The sequence below is a fragment of the Indicator indicator genome, chromosome 3 (genome assembly GCF_027791375.1).
Source record: "Indicator indicator isolate 239-I01 chromosome 3, UM_Iind_1.1, whole genome shotgun sequence".
NCBI lineage: Eukaryota > Metazoa > Chordata > Aves > Piciformes > Indicatoridae > Indicator > Indicator indicator.
The window spans coordinates 31,111,452-31,132,528 of record NC_072012.1 but is presented as its reverse complement, the minus strand read 5'-3'; the positions used below and the strand labels follow the sequence as shown (position 1 = coordinate 31,132,528).

The following is a 21,077-nucleotide window of genomic DNA, read 5'->3' as shown; positions in this document are numbered from 1 at the left end:
CAAAAAGAACACCACCACCACAAAAAAAAAAAAAACCAAAACCAAAAAAAAACCCCAAAAAAACCCCAAAACAAAGCAAAACACAAAAACAGGGGAAAACAATGCTGTCATATACATCTTAATAAGATTAAAGCCGCTAAGTTGTTTTTTATTCAGTAATGGCACTGCATGGTTTCCTCATACTAGAGCACCCAGCAGTAAGGAGCAGTTGCAGCTCATTTAGAAAAGAGGAGAGAGCTCTTTCAGTAGCTTCCCAAAATAAGTGTGTGTTTGAGATCAACTGTGCTGCTTTTAATAGTTACAACATACCAGTGACCTTGTTTAATGTCACCAGAGTAGTTCCAAGGTAGCATTTTTCTGATCCAATGAATACTTTGTTTAAGCTGTAATAAGAAAACAAGGAGATGTATGTGTGTGTGTGTTACTATAGATACATATCTACATTCATGCTATGAATGAGCAGATGTGTCTGTCTGCTGTAAGACCTGTGTCTGTAAGCTGACCCAGGAGCAGCAGCACAGTTCTGAGGGGCATGAGGCTTTGTTTTCTGCCTGGAGGGAGCATGCTGGAAGGCAGTTGTGTAAGCACACAGCTTAGCACGTATGGCCTCTGCTGCAGTGAAGATTATGTCTGTTATGTAACCACATTTATGCAGGAAGCTAACAGCATCTAACCAGCTAAAAATAAGCAGACTTCTATAATTTCAAAGGACAATACTTTATAAACTTTGCTCATGCAGCTGCTCCTATGTCAACACTAAATATGGCCTCTTCGGATTTCTTTTTTTTTTTTAATGATATTGTAATTAGGATGATATTTTAACATGCTGGCAGCCTGTTTTCTCAGGAGTCAGAGTTCCTCTCATTTTTCTGTTACACCAAGAGCTCTTCTGGCTTTTATTTAAGGTGCACTCCAATATGTGCAAGAAGCAAAGCAGCCCAGAGTATCAGTCCTGATTTTCCTCCTCAGATAATCAAGCAGTCTGGCATCTGTGGGTGGCTTTTGGAAAAACGGTGTTTGTTTCCACACTGGTAATAACCTTCTCAGTCAATTAGACAGCAGATTATTAAGAACATTTTTTATATTGCTCCTTCAGATGCTGGGTTTCTAAAGCAGAACAAAAACCATTTAGCTTTTCCCTTTCCTGAAGTTGCACCTTGATCTGGAAGATGTTGCTTTCATACCTCAGCAGAAACACTCAGCTCTGAGTATACTTGGATTAAAACTCAATGGTAAATACACCTGATCACAGGTGAAGATGATAATTTGAGTGGTAGAATTACCTCATCTTTGAGAGAAATGCTTGGTTTGTGATTTTCCAGAATGCAATCCGTTTTAATTTTGGTGTGATTTCTCTGTTTTTAAAGGGGCACAATCTTATCTGTTGTAAGATGATTTATCTTCATTGGTTATCACTAGTTGAAAAGCAGGCATGAAATATTCATGTTTGCATTGTTCACCCTTAGATTTTCCCTTTTTAGACTATTAGTTCCCAGCACCAACCAGCTGCTGCAAGGACAGTCAGCAGCAGTTCCTCAAAATATCCCCTCTGTGCTGCCACTGAAGCATCAGGTCCTACGACAGCTGATGAGAGCTAGATGGAGGGACTGAGCTGGGGCACGGCCACTGAGCAAGGCTCCATTAGGTTTGCTCAGTGTCCATATGTGAGGCTTACTGAGGTTTAACATGATGCCTTACAATAATTGCTATAATCCCTTAGACTGACAACAGGAATTTGCTGTATTCCCTCCAACAATAACATTCAGTTCTAATGAAATGCTCAGCTGGTGGGGGGTGAGGAAGTCAAATGCTTTTTTATTGTTGTTGTGTTACAGATATTCTGTAGGAGGAGGAAGAAAGGAATGTCCCCTGAGTGTGCTGGTGCTGGGTGCAAGCTGTAATCACTCCAGTGTGCATGGGGGTGTTTGTTCTGCACAGCCTGGGGGGCATGATCTGGTTCAAATACAAAGTAACTCAGCTGGTCTCCCAGTAAAGTTAGTGGGAGGAGAGTCAGCGCCTTCCTATTGTGAAGGGATAACCATTTGCTTAATTTCTGTGAGAAGAATGTTCTTAGAACACCAGGCATCATTTATTTAGCTTTCAGTTAGCATTTACCATAGAACTGAATCGGGAAAGTGGACAGAGAGGAAAGCTACTTTTTAACAGGATCGATTCAGTGCAATCTAAAATGCTGTGAGGAATGAATCAAGCCAGCATGAATCTGTTGGTGTTTGCCCTTTCAGCCTCAGAAATTCAGGAATAAAAGGATGGTAATGGCATACCATTAAGCCTATTTCTGGTCAAAAATTGCCTTCAATCCATTGTGTGTGCTCCATGCACTCAGGAACTCCATGGAGCAGGAGAACCCAAGCAGTTCTGGTGCCTTAAAATGGGCTACAACTTTTTTCTAACACATCCTGACATCAAGTGTCTGGCTACTCTGTATTGTGATTGTGTAAGCACGTTTGACAAACATGGATTTTTGGAAAAGGGATGTTCTGAACTTCAGGGAAGTGAGCAGTGTGGCAAGAGACCTGGGCATTTTGGGAATCGGTTTAAGCCCACTCCTGAATACTGTTGTCACTATAATGAGATGATAGATTTCTCAGTTGTTGGAGAAGCATAGAGTAGGGTCAGTAGAACTGCCACCTGGGACTTCCAGTGGGTAGTCTGTGACCTGTTTCAGAGACTGGTGGACTGAGTCCCTTGGGAGGCAGCCCTGAGGGGCCAAGGAGTCCAGGAAGACTGGGCACTGTTGAAGAGGGAACTCTTAAAGTTACAGGAACAGGCCATCTTCATGTGCTGAAAGACAAGTTGGTGGGGAAGAAGGCTGGCCTGGCTAAATAGAGACATTTGGTTTCTGCTTAGAGGGAAAAGGACAGTCACTGTGGTCACTGGAATAAAGGGGCAGGCCACTCAGGAGGACTACATAGTTGTCATGAGATGTTGCAAGGAGAAAATCAGAAGAGACAAAGCCCAGCTGGAAATTAATTTGGCTTCATCTGTTAAAGAGAACAGAAAATGCTTCTACAAATACATTTGGAACAGAGGAGAATGTCTGTCCTTTGTTGGATTAGCGGGGACCGTAGCGGTCAAGGGTGAGGAAAAGACTAAGGTACTCAACATCTTGTTTGTCTCAGTCTTTAGAAGACCAGTTGTTTGCTGGACACCCAGCCCCCTGAGACAGGGATGGGGAGCAGGGTGAAAGAGGCGATGGTTTGTAACCTGCTGCACCACTTACACATAAATAAGTCTATGGGGCTGGATGGCATACACCAGAGGGTGCTGAGGGAGCTGTCAGAAATCCTCACTGAGCCACTTTCCATCTTTTACCAGCAGTCCTGGATAAGTGGGGAGGTCCCAGGTGACTGGAGATATGCAAACATGATACCCATCTACAGAAGGAGGACCAGGGGAACTACAGACCTGTCAGTCTGACTTCAGTGTTTGTGAAGGTCATGGGGCAGGTCATCCTGAGTGCCATTATGCAGCATGTGCAGGGCAACCAGATCAGGCCCAGTCAGCAAGGGCTCATGAAGGGCAGGTCCTGTTTAACCAACCTTATCTCGTTCTATGACAAGGTGACCTACTTAGTGGATGAAGCAAAGGCTGTGGATGGTGTTTATCTGGACATCAGTAAAGCCTTTGACACCATTTGCTACAGCATCCTCCTGGGGAAACTGGGTGCTTATGGCTTGGATGAGTGGACAATTCACTGGTTTAAGAACTGTCTGGATAGTTGGGCTCAAAGAGTGGTGGTGAATGGAGTTAAATCTAGTTGGTAGCCAGTATCCAGAGGATGCTGGAAAACCTTTAGGCTTGAAACAGAAGGGGAAAAGTTGTATGGAGTATTGAAATCCTTGCCAGGCTGGACATAGACCAAAGAAGCTTTCTGATTATTTCAATGTGTGCTGGAAAATGACCCAGTCACTGGCATCAAGAATATCAGGAAAGTACAAGCTAAGCATGAAGACTGATTTTATGGATGTTTCAAGGGGTCATTAAATCAATCCATCAAACCACCCACCTTTTGCCAGAACTAAGCGTGGGGTTAATCTTCCAGGGTGGACTACTGTCAGGTGTAATTGTCTACGAATGAGAGACATTTATTCAATATGAAATGGAGGAGAAGTAAATAGCAAAATGACAGTTGATCAATTTTCTTCATTTTCCATATTCAGGAGTCCAGCTATCAGTAGGCCATCAGAATGCAAGTATTCTCATATACATAATATGACAATCGTGGCAAAACAGGCTGAGACAACAGAGGTAGATGACTGTCTGGATGAACACACAAGCTTGTATCTTGTCTGCTAAAATCTGCTCTCCATTGTCCAGAAGCTCCAATTATTCATCAAAATAAGTTAATTTTTTCTATAAAATTGCAATCGGTACCTGCCTGCCAACCTGCCATACATGTGTTAAAATGCTGAGATATAGCTTTTGATGTTTTAGTCAGCTTATTCCATACAGATGCTATAGGAAATAGCTCTGCTGCACCAGATTCATACTTTAATTTGAAGTATTTTGAAGGTGCCCTGACTGAAATTTGAAATGTTCCTTGGAAGTTTGTGCTGCTCAGGCTTCCTACCACCTTCAGTAGAATCAGTGAAACACTGTACTAAGGTGGTTTGGATTTCAGCTATGACTCCTCAGTGTCACTAGGTCAGTCAGGTAACTGTGAGGTGAGGTCCTGCTGCATTTTTATTATTCACTATGCAGCATATTCAGTCCCCTGCATTTGCTAACATAATAGAGATATTCTGCAGATTCTCACTGAGGCAAATCACTAAAAGATGCCCTGGTCTAACAAGCCCCCATCCATATGACAGAAGGTAGAGGACAGCCACAATGTATCATCCCACACTGTCCTCTTTGAGGCTGCTGCAAACTCTGTGGCTCTCAGGGTCATTTCCTTTGTCAACAGCCTCTGAGAATATTGCCTCCAAATCCAGATCCAGCGCAGAGAGCAAGAAAGGCTGCTGACAGTATGGATTCAACTGGACAAGCCTTGTTCCAGCCCATCAGGCTTCTGAGTGTATCATCTTTAGCTTTGCTGGGAAAAAGTCAACAAAAAGATTATTCTGTAAAACTCCAGGGGTTTTATCGGATTGGTTTCAAAACCCATGCACATCTTTGATATGGGTATTTGGTGACTGGGTTGCCTGATTTAAAAGCCCATCAAGACTGGGTTGTGTCAATGTCATATTGTTGCAACAGTGTTACAAGAGAAAGGAGAAAAAGAGCTTTGTCTTTATTCAGCTGTTTGCTGCCTAATAAAGACATATGGTTTCTCCTCCCTCCCTGCTGGGAATTGATGCCCACTGTGCATTTTCTCTGTCAGCTAGACACCAAGGTGGGCTTCCTCCATGTTGGCTTGGTTTACAGAGAAAAGTATGACTAGCAGAAGGGGCATAACTGGACACATTCATTCTAGGTTTTGTCAACTATAACATACAAATTAAATACCTAGCATGGTGTGATCCTGCACAACTGGAAACAAGTCTGAAAAGCCTGAGGAAGAGGAAAAACATTTCACAAGTGATTACAGAGCCTGTTCCCAGTTGCAGTATGTGTGTGCTTGTGTGGTGGCTAAATGCATCAAATGGAATAAAATCAGATGTCATTAAACCTCAGTGATTTGCCCCCACACAGATTATAAAATGGTAACTGTTTCCTCCTTAACAATGAAGCAACTAGAAATATCTTTCCATGTGAAGTCGTCCATGACACAATTTTCTCAGCAAGCTGGGTGGTCTGCCAATTCCCTGCAGTCTTCAATAACCTATACTGATACTGTTGTTGTTACTGCTCATACTACTCTTCCCATGCCTTGGGGCGTTAAATCAGTGTATCCAACATGCAGTAAAGCACAGGGATAATTACACCCCAGCCCTGCTCAAGACCCATGGCATGAAGACATCCTGAGCCTCCCTACTCCCCTGCAGCAGGCAGACCGCAGCGAGACCAGCCTCCAGTGACCCCATAGGTTTTGGCACAGCCTGACTGGGCAGCTCTGGCCCTGCCTGCCCTGGGGTGAGATGCTGCTAGGTGCCCCAGGGTGAGAGTGGCTGTGGTGCGTGCCACTGGCTAGATTGTGGTAAGTGACATAGGTCTTGCATGGCAAGTGATCTTGGGGTAAATTACCTGAGGGATACACCCAGTCCAGCTAGTGACATCTCCCTGAATCAGACTGTGACAGGTGTGGGAGCAGAGGGGCAGAATGGTGGTACAGCTTTTGGGCGAGCTCAACATGCTGTGATTTAGAATCTCATGCTGCAATATGTTTAAAAAAAGCAATTGTAGGGATTTGCTGCCCTCTGGCAGGATTTTCTCACAGATCTGATTCTCTGTGAAATGCCAGAGCAGTGCTCAGTGACAATGCCTCAGCACAACAAGGTCTCTGTATTTCCCAGCTCACTGTCAGAAAAGCAAAGCAAATTGCTGGGCACTATTGCTGCAGCTACTCTGCAGCCCTCCTGGAAAGACAGAAGCACAAGCTGCTTCCAGGCAGGGGAGGGTGTAAGGACCAGAGCTGATGGGCTGTCATAATTGCCCTGTCCCATTCCTCCATCCCTCTGAGGTGATGGGACAGCAAGTTTGGCTTTCTAAAGCTAGGCAGTTCATTGGTTGTCTCCTCACAAGAGCAAGATCACCATCTTCTAGCTTTGGCTGTACAACTTTCTAGTGAGAAAATTCAGTTTGGCCTCTAATGATGACAAGCCCCGAGTGCCTTTGTTGAGTCTGATTTCTTGATATAGTATATGCAGCCTGAGACACACTCTGCAAATCAGGCTAATTTTCATTAACACCTAAAAGGCTTTATAGTTACCTTTGTTATTATTAAGAAAGCTTCAAGAATAAGGAAACCATTTACTCAGCAACCATTCCAACTGCAAGAGCCACAGCCACTAAAGACATCCTGGGGCCCTGGGGCCCATCCTGAAATGATGGCAACATCCCCAATGATTTCATTATACCTGGATTGATGAGACAAGCAGCTATGATTGCACTGACTTCCACTGATTTGCTTCAGCTGGGAATCTTCCCCCTTCCTGTGAGTTAGATTGTGCTCACTGTTTCTTCAGTATTAGCATGGTAGATACCTTAGAAGTGGCTGATACCAATTCATATAGCTATATATGCAATAAGCACTAATGCATCTTTTATTATGTTCTACAGATAAACCAGGAGATCTGTCTGATGTCTTTTAAGGAATGAAAGTATTTCCTGAAAATTTGGTGCTGTTATGAACCATTCGCTTTTTAGCTCCTGGCATGACTGCATAGCATTCATCTGGACTTCCCTTGCTATGAAAACAGCCTGACCACCAGTTTGGGAGAGGAAGCCTTTCATAGCTGCCTGCAACAACTGAAAGGCCTGTGCTCCCTGAGGTATGATGTCATATTGAACCTGAAAATATTCCATATGACTGGAAGCCCATGAGCTACAGGGGACATAACACAACCATGCTTTGTTTTAACAGGCTTGGCTATTATCCTTGGTACACATCACATGAAGTCCCTGTTAATGGTGTCCTACCCTAGACTTCAGTTTGCAAACTCATCTGGAAAAAAAAAAATGGCAGGGACATTAACTGTTACATCCAAGCTAAGGATTTCAGTGGATTAGCTCTCATACATTGGGAATACTGGAGACCTCAATGGGCCCACAACTAGGATGCAAAAGTTGTCTGCAGAACAAAGACCAGGAAACTCATAACTGAAATGGAAGGGAACATTTCAGCAAATAATGTTGAACATTTAGCCAGAGTTTCCTTTGAAGAAAGTGCTAAAGCTTTTATAAAGGAAACAATAGCATTTGGAATGAAAAGTAGACCAAAGGGCCTTTGGGGATATTATTTATACTCTGGCTGCCATAATTACAGTTTCCGTGATCATAACTACACTGGTTCCTGCCCAAAGAGTGAAGTTTTGAAGAACAATGAATTTTCCTGGCTCTGGAGTAGCAGTTCCATTGACAGTTAAGAAATGCCTTGGAAACAGTCAAAAACATTTTCTACTTTTCTCAGTTTAGGTTGAATGAATCCATAAATATTTCTTCCATGATATCCCAAGATTATGCTTTGCCTGTATTTGTGTATACTTTACTAGGTTATAGAGATGGCAAGCTTTTGCTGGAATAATATGGGCTGCTTTAAACACTCTTGCAGATGGTGCTTCAGGATAGAAACCCTCCTACTTGGGCCAGTTATGCTAGTTGATGTTAATTGCTCACCTGCTTTAAAGAGCTCAATGTTCTGAAGAAAATATACAGCCTTAAGTACCCATTTATTTATTTATTATTATTTTGCTTTAATTCATCACTAAATTATGCTCAAGTATGCATTTGAATGGCTTAAAAGGATTTCAGCAATTTGATGTGGTACGTAGGAGGAATTATACTTTAATAAATGTTACAAAATAAATGTTAATACATTAATCCTCCCTGATGTGCTTTCTTTGGCTCAGGTATGCAATCAACAGATAATCATCAGAGACTGCCCATTTATAGAAAGGAAACTGAGGCAGAGATGTTAGCAAATTGCTCAGTGTTACATCAGAATAGGAAACTGAAACCAACAGCCTTTTTGCACGCCTCCATCTTGAAGACATTTTAGTCTCATACTTACCTTGAAGCAGGCAAATGGTACACCAGAACTTCTCACATCAGCTGAACACACGCACTCATATATTTTCAAGATCAGTTCTTATTGATGTGATTCTGAACATCTTCCCAGAAACTGGATGAAAACAGTCTGTTTCCTGTGAAAAAGTAGCATAAGCTATCTGTCATAAACCTGTCTGCATGTAGAGAGTGACTGCACTGCCAGCAGGTTTCAATTTTTGTGTTTCAGAATTTAACTAGTGAGCTGTATTCACTTTTTGAAGGCTATGTTCAGTCTTCAGCCCCGGGACAGTGTCAGAAGTTGGCACTTTGGGAAAGAGGTGCAGATGACTGCTTTGGTTTTATCCAGCTTGTCCTTCCTTTTTTACTAGAAAAGGATAGAAGGACATCAGTAACAGCTGCAAGCTGATGTGCATTCTATTTCACATTTTATGCTCAGTTTCTGCCTCTTTTCCCCTTCAGGCAACTAATTTCTGTGAAGTTTTCTGCTTTGATTCTTGATATGCTTGTGGCCCTCCATCTCCCTTAAACTGATGATGATGTCTAGGAAGTCACTTGCATATCAATGATCTTCAGTGCTTGTAGCATAGCAATTCACTTGTTGCTGATCCTTAATCACTGTTCAAAATAAGGATCAGCATTCAAACACTAATTACGCTTCCCTTGCAGCCTGCAATATCCTACAGCAAAAGGTACAGTGAAAGACATCTCTGAAACAATGCCAGAAACAGCAAGTGTGGTGGGTTGAGACCTAAAACTACCACAGCAAGAAAATTGAAACTAAATTGTTAAGATTCACCAAGTGCTGCATTTTCCCTTCCATTTAAGGCTGCACAGTGCCAACATTCTTCCTCCTATAGTGGGTGCCTATTTACAGTCTTTTTTTCTAAGGTTTTCGTAAGAATCTCAGTGAACTCCTAGGGAAAGCAGCAAGAACAATGCATGTCATTGGAAACATAGCTGTCAAATTGGAGAGGGACTGGAAAACCACTGATTGACATAGCAGAATGGCTCTCTCCTTCCCCTTACCAGCAAAAACAGAACTGAGGGAATGCTTTGGGGAATTCTCATGGTAAAAATCCTGCTTTAATTAAAAGATTTTTGTTGCTTCTAGTAACTGATGGGATATAAAATAATTAAATTTTGTACCAAAGTAAATTAAAATGCATTTTTTCCCCTTGTGTTTGCTCACTTCCTTATTAGCAACATCTTGGGCAGTTTGCAACACCTAAGTTTGCAACTTTTGTGTTACTAGTCTTTGTACTCTAGACAGCAAATCTTCAGCCACAATAGAATAGAGTTCATAGGGACCAGGATGAAAAGAAAATCTAGTCTGAGGGATAGCCACATAACAAACCACTGGATTACTTTAGAATGAGTGTGAAATGCTGAATTAGCCTGACAGTGATGTCTTTACTCTTTTCACTGTAGCAAGACCTTATTAACACTTTGAAGAGAATGTAGAGGGAGCTGCAGACATTGCTATCTGATGATGTATGAATTTAACTTTTTCAGAAGTAAGTCTGTGCATGATTTAAATGCAGTGTATAAGATCATAATTTTATCTTATTACTAGACACTAAGTGCACCAGTTGTCAATACTCAGTACCAGCAGAGCTGACTACTTAACGAGTCTTTGCTCTCCCTAAGTCAGGACAACCATGGAACATGATCAGTTCTTTCTGCCAGGCACTTTGGAAGATGGTTCCTCAATAGATATCTACCCTTGGTAGATTCCTTTCCAGCAGGATAAAACACTAGCAAATCATCTGAATAGCACTTCACTCAGACCAGATTAGGGATACCAGTGCTGCCCACTAATTTCAGGTTATGAGAGCTCAGTGCTTTGTGTGTGGGCAAGTAAAATGAAGCAGGTTGTTGAGATCAGATGGAGAGGCTTTGTATTACATGATATTACACCCAGCCATATTAAAATCCAAGATTGAATTCTGAGGCTCTGTCACATGCTGGAACTTTCAGACAGGCACACATAAAAGACTTTACCCTTAAAGCTCTGTAAAATGAGTCTTCTGGGTTGCTTTTCTTCTGGCAGATAGCACAGAAAACCTAGCCAGCATGAGCATGAATGGCTGAAAATGAGTGTTCAGTTGTCCTCAACAAATTCATCACTTCAGCCAATTTTGTAAATACTTGGATGTGGTTTCTGTTGGAGTCAATGTGAATAGGAGGGTGAGTCAATGTGAATAGGAGGGTGAACTCCCTTCCAAATGAGTCAAGTGAGAAAGGTAAACCCCTGGAGCATCTCCATCAGTTCTGGACCTCCACAGTTTCACCACACAGCCAATGCTGTCATCATCTGCGTTTCTATCATACATCATGACTTTGGAGTCAAGTGAGAAAGGTAAACCCCTGGAGCATCTCCATCAGTTCTGGACCTCCACAGTTTCACCACACAGCCAATGCTGTCATCATCTGCGTTTCTATCATACATCATGACTTTGTAGATCTACATAGTGTGAGTAAAGTTGCCAAAGCCCTTTGCACCTCAACTGGGTTATATTTTCTGGATAAAGGTTCCTAATAATCCTTTAAATTAGTCAAATTTAAGATAGCTGGAATAAATTTGTTAATGCAGGGTGCTTAAATATTACCTATTTTTTAGAATGTAGAAGATAAAATGGAGTAGTTAGTTTCACAGTAGCTTTTTTGTTTTCCCTACCATTTATGGAGCAACTGCACAGAGGTGCTAAGCTTCACCAAGTGTGAATCAGGGTCATATATTAACAATATCACAGCAGCAGCTGAGTTGTGAAGCAGGGATCTTTGTCAGGAGAATGGATGACATGTGTGAATAACAGGAGAGCCTCAACATACCTAATATTTTAATTTAAGAATTTCCAGATAGATACCTTGAAGGAACAAGGATTTATTGTGAGAGGAGAAGCATCAGATGAAGATTGGGAATTAATAGTAGAGACATTTGTCTGCCATTGTTGTCAGGGTTATGAAGGAACTGACTGTAGGGAAGTTGCCAGCTAGGGAGCTCTGCAAATAATGTCTCACCCAAAAGATTTGCAGCAATCTGCCTGCTTCCTTTGCCTTTTTATGGGTCTTCTCTAACCACTACTTAGTCAAAAGCCTGGAGACTGGACATGTCATGATCCAAGCCCTGGAGCTGTGTCCTGAGATTTACTGAGTGTAAGACATGGACAGAGTGGGGCACCTTGAAGGCTGAGGCAGAAACATACAGGTCAGAGGCATATACCTTGCCCTTGATCCCACTTTCTGAGATTAGGGTGTTTAGGAGGTGAGAAGCCATGTTTCTGCCCAGCTGACATTCCACAAGCAGGACAGCAGAAGCTTGCTACTACTTAAAATAGCACAAGGTTCACTTTTTCCCTTTATAATGAAAGAGTCTACCCTTCTCTCCCTCCTACTGGATGGCTAGACCATCCTCCCAGAAAATAAAATACGAGGAGAGGTTTCTAGTTCCATTTCCATTTGAATGAATTCAAACCCATGTTTCTTTCCTCTTTCTTGTCCTGTGTGACAGAGGTGCTCATGTTTTGAGCTCTCCATAACGTAGAAAGGAATGACAGTCAGGAAAATAGGAAGAAAAAGGACAAGTCACACTCTGTTGATTAGTATAGTCACTGAAAAAGGAATGTATATTTTCTAATCAGAAAGCATCTCCCTGTGGGTTTTTGTTTTGTTTGGGTTTTTTGTTTTGTTTTGTTTTGTTTTGTTTTGTTTTATTTCTAATGCTGTGGCTGCTTAAGCTAAAATTACTACAAGGTGCTGGGAGCAGAAACTCCATCCTGAAACTATGACAAAATCCCAATGACTTTTAGATTTAAAGCTAATGAAAGCACCCCAGGGCTATTTTAGAGATGCAACCAACAAGGATCAGACAAGCTTATTATGTTCAACAAAAAAACATATTTATGTCCCAGCTGCCAATGTAAGATCTGTCCTCTGGAGGGGGTAGAAAGGCTCCCAGGGCTCTTCTTCCAGTCAGCAGGGAGAATAATACTTTTAAGAGATGATCATGAGCAGAAAAATACCTGGCATGTCTCCAGGGCACTCTGTGAACCTCCAGCTTCTCAGCTTCCCAGAGTTTAAGTATTCTTGAAATAGAATTTGTTTAAATTAAACAGTTAGAAACCATTTGTTTATTAATAACATACATGAAAAGATGCAAATGCACACATGTAATATGTATGTAAAATATTCATGCCTTTATATTAGAATCTCTGTAGCTGGAAAATGAATAGACAAATAGCTATATGACAAATAAGGGATATATAAGAGCTGTGTTGAGTTCCCTGCATTTTTCTGTCTGACCTAGGGAAACATTTGTAACATACCATCCAGCTCCCACTGGCTTCCACTATGCCTTTTGTCCCAGAACCTTAAAGATCCCATCAGTCTTAGAGGTTTGTGATTTTGCATCTCTTAGCAGCTTTTCATTCTTCAAACATGTACTATTATGCTCATATCTAACCTCAGTGAGCTATTGCCATAACGACGATGTTAAACAAGTGATTGCAAGGTGAACACTATGTTCTTGAAGGCAACTCAGAAGAACTTTCATTAATTACTTTGACAGAACTTCATTGTAGAAAGAAATATTATAAATTACCTTTAAGTTAGGGAGACTGTGACTAAACCACAGCCAGTCAATAAGAAATAAAATGAGTTTGGAATTATTCTTCTTTAAAAGAGAAAATATAAATCAAATTTAGGCTATTTCTTAAGGAAAATAAATGCAGGAAATCCACTAGATTTTTTTCTAAAGCGTAGTGAAAAAAAGTAGAGACATTTTGGTTGAATTTCTTTTTGATGGAATGGCTGTCTTAAAAATATGCAGTTTATTAAAATCAAAGTGCTGATTGTAGTGGATTTTTTAAAGGAAAGATATAAAAGTAATTTATCTGAAATTCTGCCTGTGCTGTAGGACTGAAGTACATGCTAATAGGAAATAAAATGTCTCAGTGTTTTCTGAGTAGCACTGTTAATTTGACTCTCCTTGCTGTCTTTGTTGAGGTCATATCTTACTGCTCAGAGTAACAATAGAAAAGAGACCCAGTGTATTATAAAATGAATTTTCAAAGTCTTTTGTGATTGTGTTAAATTAGCAACTGTCTGTAATACATTAATTCATCTTATATAAATATTATAAATATTCCTTGGTATTCAAACATGCACCTGGTTATGCAGGCTGAGATTTATCCCATCCAGTATATGTCGAAGTGGGACAACTCAATTAGAAACTAACCTGTTGAGAGGGAAGGCACCTCCTGAGGACCTTATAAAGAGTTGGACTGCTTATCTTCAGACTGTGGGTTCCTCTCAGTGTCCATATCTTCAAGATTTAGGCATGTCAAAACTAAGCATTGTGGTGATAAAATTATTCAGTAGGAGTTAGACACCTAAACAGGCCTGAAAAACTGCATGTGGGTTTAACCAGCAGCTGCATGGTTAAAAATGTCACACACGATAGGTAGAACATAATGCAGCCTGTCATAATAAAACTGATGGTGGAAAAAATATTCCAGCTGTAGGCTTTTTTCTCTGTGGAAGAACAAAGTTTGATTTATGTTATCGTATGTATCAAACGGTAGTAAAATCAACTCTCTCTGTACCTCCATGAGAACAGATGCTTTTAAGTACAATAAATAAACTTTATCTTATTATAGTACAGATTGTGAATCTTCCTTTCATGTTTTGTGAGACTAAACATTTCTTAGTAATATTATGTTAAAATAATAATATATGAAACCAAAAATCAGAGGAGAGATAATAAGAGGAGAAATATTTTGGTTAGTGTTTTTGATGGTCTGACTCAAAACCATATGAAGTCAACGGCAAGCCGCCCTTGGTTTCAAAAGGCCTCATATCAAGCTGGGATGCCTCACAAGGAATTACACCACAAGGGTCTTGACACCTTGATAAGTGATTCTTTCATGCTAAAACATTCCTAAAATAAATCAGAAGGCATGCTTTACAAGAAAACACAGGTTTGGAAGAAGCACGTGTAGGCACCTATTTAAAAGATCATTGTGGATATATCTAAGTTGTTAGAGGTTTCAATAAGCTGTTAACCATTTAGATAACCAATAAATACCCTGTGTCATTTGGTACTTGGCAATATTTATTGGTAGAAAGTATGAGAAAAATCTTAAATGTTCTTTTGCTAGCCAAAAGATTGTCAGCTCAAAATCTGCATGTATCTCACTAATAATTGAAAGCATGTACAACTTTCAGTACATCTAGGTTTTTAGCAGAGGCAACCAAGGTTATTGAAATGGATTTGTAGTTGTGAATAAGAATGAGACATTAGAAAACTGCTCTGATATTATTGCCTGCTGATCACCCTCCTGGGCTCTTCTATGACTCTCTTTGAAGTGGGAAATTTGATCCCAATTCTGAATATCAGGTCATTTGGAAGTTCTGTCTGTAGCAATTCTCTGGTATTGCTACGTTATACCACATTTTCCACTGGCTTTATTTTGACAAAGATGCGTTCTCTTTTTTTGCTTCTATTTACTGTCATCCTGGAAAAGAATGGAAATTTGAAGCTGGCACCTGGTTGCACTCATCTCATGAATTGGCTGTGAAATTCATGGCCTTGTTCCTTCATCTAGGTCATCAGGCAAACCCCATCTGCACGTGTAGCCAGTTAGGAGGTATAGGTCCAGGAGACAGCATGGTGAAGTCAGTGTTTCAAATTAAATCAGAAATTCTCATCTGAAGTAAGCAGCCCTTGTCCCTCCTAACATTCTAACTTGCTCAGTACTGAACTATTTTCCAAATCTCATTATCATCAAGGGAGCTGAAGGGTAATGTTGCTCCTTCTAGTCTATTTCTGCTGCGTGGTGTTACAGAAAGGGATTTTCCTTTATTACTCAAACAATTACAGATATCTGGATGTTGATCTAACTCCCAGGCTGGGGCTTTGCTGCAAATCAGTTTGATAGTCAAGTGCAAAATAGGGCTCCATTTAAGGAGTCAAACTAACAGTTTAAGAAATTGTTTCTATTATTGTAATTTTCGTGTAGATGAGGTTAAAGAGTAATTACATATCTGAGCCCTAGTACACTCAGTTATGACAGATTATTTTATGCTTATATTGATTAATTTAATCATCACTGTCATTGTACTGAGAACAGTGGAATAAACCATAGATCTCTTGTATCTTTTTGCATATTCTTCTACCTTGTCCTCCACTGGAGCTCTTTCTATCAAGAAAATCTGCCTTTATTGCACAGCAAGAGTATTAATTAGCATTCGGTTAAGGCAACATGAATACAAAAGATTTACTTGTATCTCCTGGGAGGGAAGTGGGTGTTAAATAGATGGTAAAATCTTTTTCTCCACTTTCAGAGTACACTGCTTTTATTTTAGTAATACACATTTTCTTACACTTTAAAAAAATATTCTACATTGTGATTTATTGTGTTCTAAATATAAAAATGGATCTGATTCTATCAAAGTCAGAAAAGGCTTTGTTTATGTTTTAAATGAGTAAAATAAAATGTGTAATTTACAGCCTGGTGTCGCCTTTAACTAAATTATTATTAGAATTTCTGTCTGGTAAAATGAAATATCACTACTCTCTATCATGGTCTTCAGTAGCAGTGACTTGATTGCACAACAGTCTGGAGCAGATGGAGAAAACTTAATTCGGCTCTATTTGTATCCAGAAATAAGATGCATACACTGAAGAGCAGCAGACACAAACTAGTTCTGCTTTATTATGCAACTAAGGAAACAGGAAAAATTGCAGTCAGAATTACCAGATTTACAACAGTTTCCTAAAATACATATATGCTAGAAACAGGCCTGACATTAGACTTCCCAGAAGTTATGAAACAAGTCCAGGCAATGTTTATTTATCTCCTAAGACAAAGTCTTTGTCTGTTACCAAAGAAAAGGCACATTCTGGAGCTTCCCTTGCCTTCCTTTACCACCTTAACTCTCCCAAGGTCATTCAGTTCCTGGGCCTTCAGGTTCATTAGAACATTTGTCTGGGAGAGCAACACGTGGAATGTTTAGAGAAGCAGAACCCAAAGGAGAAAGGAAACAGAAATGTAACAACTGTGCTGTGTACAGAGGCAATATTCACATCTGCTGGGGAATTGGGCTTCACAAGGGATGCAGCCCACTCCTGCTGAAAGCTAGCAAAATCCTTCCAGTCACTCTGACAGGACTCTCAAACTTCCATCAAAGAGAAGTGCAGGACTCTTAATTATGATTCAGCACACATCTGTAAAGGACAATGAAGGCTCAAAATGTAAAACTTAGTTCCGTATTTTAGACTCTTATTCCTAAAACTTATGTTGATCAAGTCCATGGTTTCATGGGGTTTTGGTTTGTTTTGTTGTTGTTTGTTTGTTTGTTTGCTTATTTGTTTTGTAGGGGTTTTATTGGTTGGGTTTCTGTTTGGGGGTTTTGTTGTTTGTTTGTTTGTTTGTTTAACCTCCAGAATATTCACTCTAGCACTTGTATTGATTTTATCTGGCCCATGAGGAACACTTGATGTCAAAGAGCATTATGGAAGACATGTTATCTTTCTGAATTTTGCTAGCTGTTTGATGTAAAACACTGGCAATTTAAAACTCCTGCTGAATTTTAAAACCATTTGGAAAATAAATCAGAGACTTCAATGGGATTTCTCCAATTTACACCAGCTGACCTGAGTCCTTTAGAACAGGCTAATACAATCAATAGGAAAACCTTTCAGTTGGTATGTGAAAAGTAGTATTCAACAGCCAGTTCAGTCCCATAGCTTTTCTGGTGGAATTTTTGCAAAGAGCACTGTCTCAACATTTTTAGTGGCTGCCCAGGTTCTGCTCAAAGCAGCCGCTATGACCTCACATGCTGTTGGGGTGGAGTAGGTGAAAGGACAAAAAATGGGAATATATGGTACTTGTATGCTGTGATAATTTCTCTCAACAGATGGGTAGGGAAAAGCAAAGTATTTGACTACTAAAATGGAGCCAAAAGAAGGAGCCCAGGTGACGCTGTCACACTGACATTCCATCCAGCTATGGGAGCACAGGTGCATAACACTGTGCCTCAAATTAGCACCAGCTCTCTGATTCTAACCAGATATCTAAATATGTACAGGAAGAAAGGCAGTGCTAGTAAAAGATGATCTGCATAGGATGTCAAGGTACTGATGCTCAGTGTATGGACCAAGTATATAAAAAATATTTAGCAAAAGTCATCCTGAACAATTGTTCAGCACAAGTCTGGCCGACATCTGCTCCATTGAGGGTCCAGTGCATCACCCGAGTACAGTCTTTATCACTGGACATGCTGACAGCCTCAAAAACATGCATAACATTTTCCTTCAATGGTTATAGCATTTCCCCAGGGTCTGGGGCTGACCTCAACAGCAAGGTGTAGAATTTAGCTTTCTTCTTGTTTCTCCTGACTGTAGTCTTAATATTTTATCTTGCTAACTTGATAAAGTAGGTCTATGATTGCATGGTATTTTGGGTAAAGCAGAACATTAAAGGCCAAACAGAAGATCTAAAATAACATCAAGCCCTAGTTTTCTACTTTTCCCCAGTGTCAGTGCATATGAGGCTGCTAGTGAGCTCCTCTCATCAAATACACCAAAACTGGTATAGTAACCCAGTAATATTGTTCATTTTATCTGTTCTTACTAGTACTTTTTTTCCTACTCATATGGAGGATGAATGGAAAGGACCATTTGAAAGATGGTACAGTGGCATCTCCCCATTTTGGATTTCTCCCTCTTGGCAGTTTGACATGTGTAGCAGATCTGCTGTTCTTGGCTGGGTCTGGAGCAGCAGACACACAAATGGCCCAGGTGGAATTATTTTAAACCAATTTCTGTATAAGCAGAAACTGGAAGCTGACCTGTAATTCCAAAAGAGCATCAAATCTCTCTCATATCCACTCCCACACTGAGCTCACATCCCGTTTCCCTACAGTTAAAGCTTTATTCAGAGAATCAGTTCCAGGTGGATAAATTTCCTAGAATGTGCATTCATTAGTTACTGCTGGCATAGCACAGTGAAGGTGGAGAGTGTTACACAAGCAAGTAATAATGCTGCTAATGTGTGCTATGATTAAGGCTGTTAAAATACCAACTGGCATTGCTGAAAATTTGGTGTCGTTAAATATATGTTAAGGCTTTATAATGAACTATCCGTGTAATTGGTCTTGTGCAGTCTTGGCAGACAGAGTTCTAGGGAAATAAGTTCAGTTTGCAACTTTGTAGTGCCAGGACTGTATTCTGTGGTAGGATTTGAAAGCACAGAGGCAAGGGCAGTGGCAAGCATTACTCTGGTGCCGTGCTGCGAACAGGCTGTGTTCTCTAGGGCTGCCTGCACTTTAGTCTTAGCTGCACCCTGATCTGTCTGCAGCCTGGCACACAACTCTGCTGCTCTGCACATGGCAGTGAGCTCTTGGGAAGAGAAAGGAATGGACATGACATACACACAAACTGTGTGCAGAACAATGCAAAGTGTCTGAACAACACAAAGCTGTGAAGGCAAGAGAAAGGTGAAAGTGAGATGTGACCTCATATCCTTTCTTGAATGCCTTTTAACTGCCTCCCTTTACTCCTTGGGTGACTTCAATTGATTTGAGCAAAGGCCCTTTACTTCTGAATAAAAGTGCCACACGAGTGTTATAATATAGTCTCGCTCACTTCAAATGCTAGTCCACAGCACCATTCCCAGCTCTCCCCATCTTCCAGTTCCCTGTTCCAGCTGCTGAATAGGAAAGTCCTAAATTACTAACTCCTGAGCCTGTGGAAGCAAGCTTCAAAAGATGGTCCTCAGGTTCAAGATTGAGAAAGCAAGGAGGAACTTAAGTGAAAAGCATCTCTCAAATGTCTGCAAAAATGAGCAGCTCTGGTGACCTGTCTCACTGTTACAAGCTATTCACAGACCAGAGCAGCTCTTGTACTGCCCGCTCTGCAGTGACAGGAAGGAAGCCTCCCTGGAGACACACCTTTGGGCATATGGCACTACTAGAAGAGCTATGAACCTCCCATCTAGTGACTGGTTAATGTTTATTTTAGTTCACAGTATTAAAATTGATGCTATATATATGTATAAGCACTGGGGGAACTGTCTTGTTTACTTGCTGGAAATGTTATTGAATATACAGGATTCAACACAAAGGAACTACAAGCTATGAAAAGGTATTTCTTTATGTTGCCATCAAACCTATGAAACAGAAACCTGCTTTAGCTATAACACATTAACATCACTTATGTGGTTTGCCAGCTTCTTGAATATGATATGGTACCTGAATTTTACAGGGAAATAGCTACATTTTTATGTTCTGTGCTTTTTCTAGATAGGTTAATGAATAACACCCACGATTTTATCATGTAAGATGAGTAACTCGATCTCTTGAACCATATCAATCAAATCCTTTCAATCAGGCTTCAAGGCAAGTGCTAACGGGGAAAATGTAAAATTCACCATTTAGAAATTTTTTGTCCTTTCAAATAACATTTTCTGTTTCCTCAAGAGGTTCTTTGAAGAAAACTTTGTCATTAAAATATTAATTAGAAAGAGACAGAGAAGGGTCATGAACAGTGTCACGTATCTATTGAAATCTGCCTAGAGGAATGTGATTACCTTGATTCTCAAATAGGCTTTATAGAACTGATCAATTCATTGCATTGAAAAACATGTCAAGAAAACCTTTCTCATCTTCTCTTTGCTCAGCAGAAGTTTTGATGGTGTAGAAATGAACAAACATAATGAGACTAAGGACTTTTTCATCTCCTGGGAAAGGACCACTTCTAAAATAAGGCAAGCCTTTCTCATGATTGAAAATAGAGGAGTAAAATTGCTTTTCCTTATTCCAGATTTCCCTACTGTACGTTTACACAATGGAATCTAAGTATTTTTCAACATGACTCAAGAGTGAAAAAAATTATGCTTCCCAACTCTGTTTGCCTTTGTAACTCTGCGTCCTACTGATGGCTTCAAGGGCTCTGCTTTCTGAATAGTTCCAGTCCCTTGCTATGCTGTGGTGCTGTGGGCAGAGGCCTGGGCAGTTGGTGAAGCAGCACAGCAACAGAGTCAACAAACCAGACTCTTGCTTCGATTAGCCTGGCCACACAGGAAGAGTGAATCACAAATGCAGCTCATTTATCCTGTCAGACATGGGCACCTGTTTGCTTCACTCCTGCTTTTGAGGAGCAGGATTTGTACAGCTTTGTGGCAACTCAGCCTTGCTTCTGCTGGACAGCAGAACCAAAGAACATTTCTGGATCTGCAGCAGCATACTGACACATGGGCAGGCCTTTCACAAATGTGCTAGAGCTGCTCAAGAATCCTCATAGCATCCTGTTGTGTGGCATTGCTTGCCAGTTGAGTTATGTCTGGCTTGGCTGAGGAGGCCTGGTGCACTAACTCAAGACGACTCCAGTCAAAGGTACAAACCACATGCTTCAAGCATCCAACCATCTGTCACACTTCTGACTC

The 21,077-nt window shown here is 40.6% G+C and overlaps 1 pseudogene; it reads left to right on the top strand.

The window, feature by feature from the left end:
• The first annotated feature begins 7,249 nt into the window (after positions 1-7,249).
• On the top strand, positions 7,250-8,146 carry LOC128981264 (hyaluronidase-4-like; annotated as a pseudogene).
• The last annotated feature ends 12,931 nt before the right edge of the window (positions 8,147-21,077 follow it).